Here is an 8,240-nt window from a genome sequence, read left to right as displayed (position 1 = left end):
ACCAAAGATGAAAACACATCTTTTTTTTCAGTCTCAGATGCAAATGAGTGGTTTCAGTTTCACTCAGTTACCTTCACATGCGTGTAGTTGCACAAGCATGTCATCATGTCTGCTGAAGAGCTAGACATCAGGATAATGTATTCTGATATACATAGGGGTCCAAAAAATGTATCCATTGTTTAAAAGTCCAAAACTTGCAAATTAATTGACGGAGTTGTCTCAGTTTTGGTGAAAGTGTAGCTTAAAGTCCAGCTTATAGATATCACTGTAGATGTTCGAAATGGTCACCATTAACATCCACACACAAACGATGCCGCCGAACTGCAGCACGAACTACTGACTGCAACGTGTTCAGTTGGATATTTGCACATGAATGTACAATGGATTCTCGAAGTTCAGCCAACGTGCTTGGCTTTCGTCGATAAACGACGTCCTTTAGTGTTCCCCACAGCTAAAAGTCCAGAGGAGTTAGGTCTGGGGAACGTGGTGGATACTCCACAGCACCTCAACAGCCTATCCATCTTCCTGATAGATTTTCGTCGAGATACGCCCAGACACGATTTTGATAATGGGCTGGTGCACCATCTTGTTGAAAGTAAACACTTCTGTCTCCATACAAGTCTCGAATGGCACGTAAAATGGATGCCTGAAGCTTCTGTTGGTACACCTCACCGGTAACTGTGTCGTCAAAGAAGAATGGCCCAATCAAGACCCGGTAAGACAACCCATACCACACATTTACTCCTGGCAAACTCACTGCTATATCTACATGGACGTTCGAATTTTCGGCGGCCCAGAAGATGCGATTGTGGCGATTTACTGTACGATTGAGTTTGAACCGTGCCTCATCAGATCACACAATCATCTCTGCAAACTCTTCATCGTTGCGTACGATGTTAGTAAACCACTCGCAGTATTCCATTCTACGATCTGGGTCGTCCTTGTTCATTCCGTGTAGGAATCATGGGATGTAGCACTTAGACTTTGCTGTCTTCAAAATTCGCCGAAGACTTGAGCGACTTACTCCAGTTTCACGGGCACACTGTCTCACAGTCTTCTGTAATGAGCGAGTGAATAGTTGTAAGACACGACGGGAGCTATCTGGACTTGTTACTGTTACAGGTAGTCCAGATTCTACGATCTGGGTCGTCCTCGTTCATTGCGTGTGGCAGTCGAGGGATGTAGCACTTCCACTTTGCTGTCTTCAAAATTCGCCGAACCCTTGAGCGACTTATTCCAGTATCATGGGGCACACTGTCTCACAGTCTTCTGTGGTGAGCGAGTGAATTGTTGTAACACACAACGAGAGTTAGCTGGACTTGTCACTGTTACAGGTCGTCCAGATCGTTGTTTGTGTACATGTTTAACACAGCCTTCGGCTTCAAATTTGTCTCGAATGCGACGAATCGTTAACGTGTCGGTGGATCTGTTTGATACTCATTTCGCCATTGCCGTTGAACCTCATTAATATTTTCATACTTAAAATACCACTTCAAAACTGACTTCCTTTCATCGAATGTAAGCCTTGCGCCAGCCATGTTTACTCGAGTAACTAAGGTGCAACTAAGAACAAAACACTGACTAGCTGGCGACTGTCATCTGACAAAACAAAACAACGCAGTACAACGCTTGTGTGGCGATTGACGCAACTACAAACTATTGCAGTACCAAAGATGAGACAACTCCGTCAATTAGTTTCCAGTTATGGACTTTCAAACAGTGGATACATTTTTTGGACCCCTCTGCATACATGGCAACGGTCTTGCCGCGGTGGCTACACCGGTTCCCGTCAGATCACCGAAGTTAAGTGCTGTCGGGCGTGGCCGGCACTTGGATGGGTGACCATCCGGGCCGCCATGTGCTGTTGCGATTTTTGGGGGTGCACTCAGCCTCGTGATGCCAACTCAACCGAATAGTAGCGGCTCCGGTCAAAGAAAGCCATCATAACGACCGGGAGAGCGGTGTGCTGACCACACCCCCTCCGATGCGCATCCACAGCTGAGGATGACACGGCGGTCGGATGGTCCCGATGGGCCACTTGTGGCCTGAAGATGGAGTGCCCTTCTGTATACATCTTGTATAGACGTGATAAGTTGCTTATATAACAACATAGATGTGAAGGTGGGTGAGTGTAATCGATACTACTCAAGTGTAAATAAAGTGCAATGAAAAATCATTAAATATCAATACAGTCGCTGAATTCTCTCGTGATAAATATGACATATATGTTGTGTTTCTTATGATTTATGGTGCATAACAGAAATATATATATTAATAAATAAGTTTATGTGGAGTGCATTTTGAACTTCTCGCGGCGTAATGAGTAATCTATTAAATTTCGGGAACGCAGCGGCATGCCCGAAATTTAATGGATTAAGTTTATGTGGTGTAGTTTTCGTAATTAAGATTTCGAGTGTACTGACCTTGGTCAGGAGCTGGCGCAGGCCGCGCCCGGTGCGCCAGTGCCTGCGGTGGAGCGCCACGTCGTAGGCTGCGCAGACGAGCGGCGCGGTGAAGCCGGGCTCCTTGCAGAGACCTGCCGCGGCGGACAGCAGCAGGCTTCCGGCCAGCCAGGGCCACGCAGACGGGGCGTGCCCGTGGCAGGGCTCCGGGCCCCCACTCCCCGGAGCCGCAGCCCGGCCGTGCCGCACGAAAGATGCCACTGTGCGGCACAGCTTCTCCAAGAGTCTCCCCTTCCCGGGGTCGGGCACGGGCGACACTAACACTTGTTTACGCTTACCGTCCGCGAAGCCCGACACTGGCGCACTGTACGTCACGTTCATATTGTCGTCGCGAGAGTGAGTGTAAATTGGGGAACGGCGGGCAGGATTCTCCGCGGCGCACTGAGATTCCTGCGAAGCGCGGCCGTGGTGGTGGCACTTGTCGCGGAACTTTATGCGCTTGCCGGTGCAGGGCGCGAAGGAGACGGGCGCGTCTTGGGGGCGGTGCGGCTGCCGGCAGCCGGGACAGCGCTGCGGCCGCGACAGCACCAGCACCAGCGACGACCGCACCAGCGCGTCCAGCCGGCGCACGAACGACGCCACGGCGCGCCACACCGAAGGCCGGCACCTGGCGCGCCGCTTGGCGGCCGGCGGCGGCGCCGGCGCCCGGGGGCACTCGGCGGGGGGCCGCGGCTTGTCGGCCGCTGCGGGCCGCTGGAGCGCGGGGCCGTTCTGGGCGGGCGTCGCCGGCGGCGGCGCCTCTTCCGCCTGCGGCAGGTGGCGGCGGCGGCGCTGCGGCTGCCCGGGCGCGTTGGCCGCCGACGCCGGCGGAGCGGCGGGGTTCCGCGCGTCGCGGTGACGGGGGGCGAGGCACTTGCACGGCGCCGGCGAGGGCGGCGGCGACGCCTGGAGCGCGGCGGCGTCGCGCAGGCGCACGTGCTCGGCGTAGCAGAGCACGGCCAGCAGCAGCAGCAGGCAGGCGGCCAGGTCGGCGCGGCCCACGACGCCCGCCACCGCCTCCGAGTGCACGGGGTGCGCGGCGAAGAGCGCGGCGGCGACGGCGGCCGGCAGGCGCGACCCGGCGGCGACGCCGGCGAAGAGGCGGCGCGCGAGGCGGGCCACCAGCGCCGTGTTGGCGGCGTGCAGCAGCACGTTGGCCAGGTGGAAGTGGAAGGGCCGCGCGCCGCCCGCCAGCGCGTGCGACAGCCGGAACGAGAGCACCGTGAGCGGCCGGTAGGAGCCGTGCGAGCCGCCGTGCCGCAGCGGCGTGCCCCAGTAGTCGTGCGCCAGCAGCCGCCACGCCGGCGTCGCGCCCGCCACGTCCGGGTTCGACAGCACCGCCCGGCTGCGCACAAAACAGACGCAAAACTGTCAGCGTTCACTTCGCGTTCCGTTACGCCAGCATCCTGCTCTACCTTGCAGCTGTGCCAATCCACAGCTGAGTGGCACGACAAACATTTTGATAAATATAGAAACCTGACATGACGGCGCGAGGTCGGTCGCTTGACGGCGCTTCCGGCGCGGCCTTGCCCGTTGCCGTCGTGCCGTAAGGCACGGAGTCTTGCACTAGCGCTTATCGCTTCGAGTCGGGCGTGCCGCGGCAGTCCTCACAAGGGGAAGACGCGTCTCTCATAGCCTCTCCTTCCCAAGTGGCTCTTTCCGCCTTCCCGTGGTGCCAGACGTTAAGCTCGAGGGACCGAACACCAGTCCCTTTCTGTTCGCAGGGCACAGACCAGCAGGTGCTCTGCATGCCGGCTACTTCGTTTGTCGGCGTTGGATTGCGGCGCGAGTGGGCAAGGGTGCTTCGCCGCGCCCCTGGGTAGCCGGGGCATGTTCTGCCAAATCCAGGAGGTGGTGACATCGGCTGGGCCAGGTTAGATCGGTCCAGACGGCTGAACGACTGGGGGACCGACCCGCCAGCTGAGTTGATCCTTGGCCGAGAGGTGGAAACTCGGGAAAGCAGGCGGCGAAGGACGAGAGGTGCATCCGCCTCTCCGGAGTGCGGGGTGCACTTGCCGAGGAGCGTCGCGTGAAATCGTCGATGACGGGGCCATTGAGGGGGGACCAGAGTGCTGGCAACGGCGCGTTGAACCCGGCAGCTCGGGAATGCCCTTGAACTAGAGGCGATGTCGGTGGGCGAACTGCAGCAGTCTCCCCTCCCCCCCCCCCTCCATAGGAGCCCCGGTCCGGGGCAAGAGACGGGCTCCCACACCTTTTATCACTCGTTACCTATGATGGCTGAGAACGAAACAAGTGATTCGAGTGCGCTTTTACGGGCATCTACGATGTCTGCTCCCTCTTTACAAGACGGGACGGGACAGGCAGAGGATGAAAGTGTCGTACAGAGACACGCTAGAATTACCATGCTCTTAGAGTAGCACGTAAAAAATGGAAAGATTAGTCAAGCGGCTCCGAATGCAATCAAAAACGAGCTATTAGCTTGGGCTATAGCCAATGCAAGACTTGAAGGCCGCGTCATGGAACTTGAAAAGAGAATGACAGGCTGAGAAAGCAACCTACTAAGACCTGGGCGGCTGTGGCTGCACAAGCACCAACAAAACAGAGCACAACAAAAGACACAATTGAAAGAGTTACGAAACGGTCAGACATGGCAGTCTTTCTGAGGACCCTGCCTGGCCAAGATACAAGTGTTAAGAGAATTCAGGAGCTACTCACAACAACAATCGATCGAGTCGAAAACAAGATTACAATTAAGAGAGTAAAACCAAGTAGGAATTCTGTAATTGTGGAAGTTGCTAATGAAGAGTATAAAGAGAAGCTATTAAATAACCAAACATTGAATTCAGTAGTTAAATGCGAAACACCCAGAAAACGTACCGACAATAATGACAAATGAAGAGCTACATGAGACGATCAGGACACAGAACTTTGATGAAATGGACGAACAGGAGTTTAAAAACTCATTTAAGCTAAAATTCAAAACAGGGCCTCGAGATCGCGATGTTGTACACCACGTCGCCGAGGTCTCTGCGCAAATGTGGAAGAAAATTACATGAATGGGCAGACTATATGTAGGCTTTCACGCCATAAACACAAGAGATTACATCGTGGTATCTCGTTGCCACACCTGTGGTGACCTGGACTACATTCTGAGGCACTGCACCAGGGTGTCGGCATGCTCCAAGTGCGGTGAGAGTGGACACACTCACAAAGAATGTGAAGCAGCGGGAGTCTGCATTCCGTGCAAAAGTCACGGGAAGAAATCCTGTGGTGCCACGGGACGGAACTGCCCCACTTACCGGATGCTAGAACAACGCCTTATTTCCAGAATTGACTATGGCTGAGCAGGGCTCAGTTATCAGGATGCTTAAGCGCAAATCCCCGAGTAAGAGGAGGAGGGATGCTGTGAGGGCCAACAGATTCAAAGAATTTTTAAGGTCGCTTTCGGGCACCGGAAAAGTTACAACAGTAGAGAAATAGTGGACAGAGATATACAAACTGATTTCCCGGAAAAGATCACAGCTCCCCCCTCCAAAAACCGGGGAACGAGTCCGAGTAAAGATCAGCCACGGCAAAAGCATCCTGTGGTGGCGGCAGTCCCCCTGGCCCTTACCAAAGAAGAACCCAAACAAGCTGAACGTCAGACACTCCAAGAAAGTACAGTCAGTAGCACCACTGCACATGCAACCGCAGCAGACACCCCCGTAGTTAGGCTACCGCCTGTAGACCCGGTTGGGGTGTATCCTAATATTGCATATACTATGCAACTGGCAAGATTGGAGCAGCCGACTATCCTGACCGCTGCCTTACGACATGTGGTCCGGGTGGACATGAGAACAGCAGAAAGGTCACCTTCTCGGTAATGGAGGCTGTAGATACGATACAACTAAAGTCAGTGAACCTTCCCACTGACTTCGGAGCCCTGCGAGACTAACTCAAGAAAGTATTTAAAAGACGTGGGGAAAAATTTGACCTAGACGACATCTACACTCAGTCCTAGCTCATGGTCGTATCGCCTTTGGTTGGAGCAAGACTTGGCCTGACGACAGAATGCATACCTATTTCCCATAGTGACCAAACTAACTGTCGGACAACTAAATACACACAACAGCAGACTTGTGATGCAGGAGCTTCGAAGGGAGGTGGGAGGAGAGGAGGCTTGATGTACTCTGCCTACAGGAGCCGTACTCTCAAGCTGGGAAACTATCATTTGCAGCCGCTACACGGCAGATAGCTAGTAGTGGGGATGCCCCCAAAGCGGAAATAGTTATCACAAACCAATCTCTACGAGTCACAACACTTTCACAATATTCCACCAGTAACTGCAACGTCGTGGAGTACAGTCTCCTGTGGGAATTATAACTTTCATAGATATGTACTTTCAATACGGAGACAACATCGAACAACACCTAGATCATTTGACAAGAGTAGCCACGGCGTTGCGGAGACGATAACTGGACATAACAGCTGACATAAATGCAAAATGCCCCCTCTGGTACAGTGGCACAAGATATGAAAATGGCGGAAAAGTGTAGGAAATTATTATGGCCTTACAACTTGTAGTGGCAAACAAACCTGGCAACCCTTCCACCTATGCGGCGTGAGGGGGACAAGGTACCAACATCGGTATGACACTAGTCACACAAAACAAAGTCAACATGATCCAAAACTGGGAAGTCAAAGAAAATGCTACAACAAGTGATCACGTTCTCATTACTTTTAGCCCAGGAGACAGAGAGTGCCACTGGGCCATGGGGTGGGAGCTGCAACTGAATTATAGAAGAGCAGATTGGGAGAGACTAGCGACAGAGTGCGACATTCCTCCATTGCAAGAAGGTGATGTGCAACAGGACCTGGACATAGGCAAGAGGACTGAAGAACTGTTGAGTGCAGTTACCAGAGCGGTGAAGGCAGCTGTTCCAACCGGGAGGAGGGCCATGGCGGCCTCCCTGTCACCATGGTCAGCGGAACTGGAGGAGTTGCGTCGGTCTGTCAGAAGGCTGAGGAGGCACTACCAGCGCAGTGTCGTCTGGTGGGAAAAGCAAAGATGGTTACTGCAGTATCGGGAGGCGAAAGAGAAATTTCAAAAAGAACTTAAAGAAGTCAGAACTGGGACAAATTTGTATTGGACCAATTGGCCTTGGACCCATGGGGTGTACCCTATAAACGAGTTAGGGGAAAGATCCGTTCCCCAATGATGCTATCAACGATCAGGCATGGGGATAGAACGACGGAATCCTGGCAGGAGACTGCCGAGGTCCTTCTCTGGTCCCTGCTGCCTGATAACGATGTGGCTAGTGACACCGAAGACCAGTCTCAATTACGAAACGAAGAACCTGACAGAATAGCAAACGATAGGGCAGTCTACCCCTTTTCTGAAGAGGAGGTGGCTGCCCACATTAAAGCATTGAAGACAGGGAAAGCCCCCGGCCCAGACCGCATTGTGGCGGAGGAAGTGCAGTTCCTGGCGCCCCAACTGGTAGCTCCACTTACCCATCTATACAATGAATATCTCAGACAGGAAAAATTCCCAAAAATTTGGAAAGTAGCCGACGTAGTTATCGTTAAAATAGGACCCAATAAGGACCTAGCTAAAGCTAAGTCTTACAGACCGACATGCCTATTAGTCATCTTTGGGAAATTATTCGAAAAATTGCTAGCTGACAGACTGACTGTACACCAAGGGCTGTGCGGGATTAGCGGCAGGCAGTTCGGCTTCAGGCCAGGGCGATCGGCAACCGACGCAATCGCTCTGGCGGCCGAGGTCTGTGGCTCTACCCCATACAAGTACGTTGTCGGCATCATGGTTGACATCAGTGGCGCCTTTGACAACCTGTG

At 53.4% G+C, this 8,240-nt stretch overlaps 1 pseudogene; it reads left to right on the top strand.

The window, feature by feature from the left end:
* The first annotated feature begins 1,752 nt into the window (after positions 1 to 1,752).
* Positions 1,753 to 1,870, top strand: LOC124803705 (annotated as a pseudogene).
* Positions 1,871 to 8,240: the final 6,370 nt, after the last annotated feature.

Source organism: Schistocerca piceifrons, chromosome 6 (genome assembly GCF_021461385.2).
Source record: "Schistocerca piceifrons isolate TAMUIC-IGC-003096 chromosome 6, iqSchPice1.1, whole genome shotgun sequence".
NCBI lineage: Eukaryota > Metazoa > Arthropoda > Insecta > Orthoptera > Acrididae > Schistocerca > Schistocerca piceifrons.
Note: the sequence above shows the minus strand (reverse complement) of the source record. Positions and strands in the feature narration are given on the sequence as shown.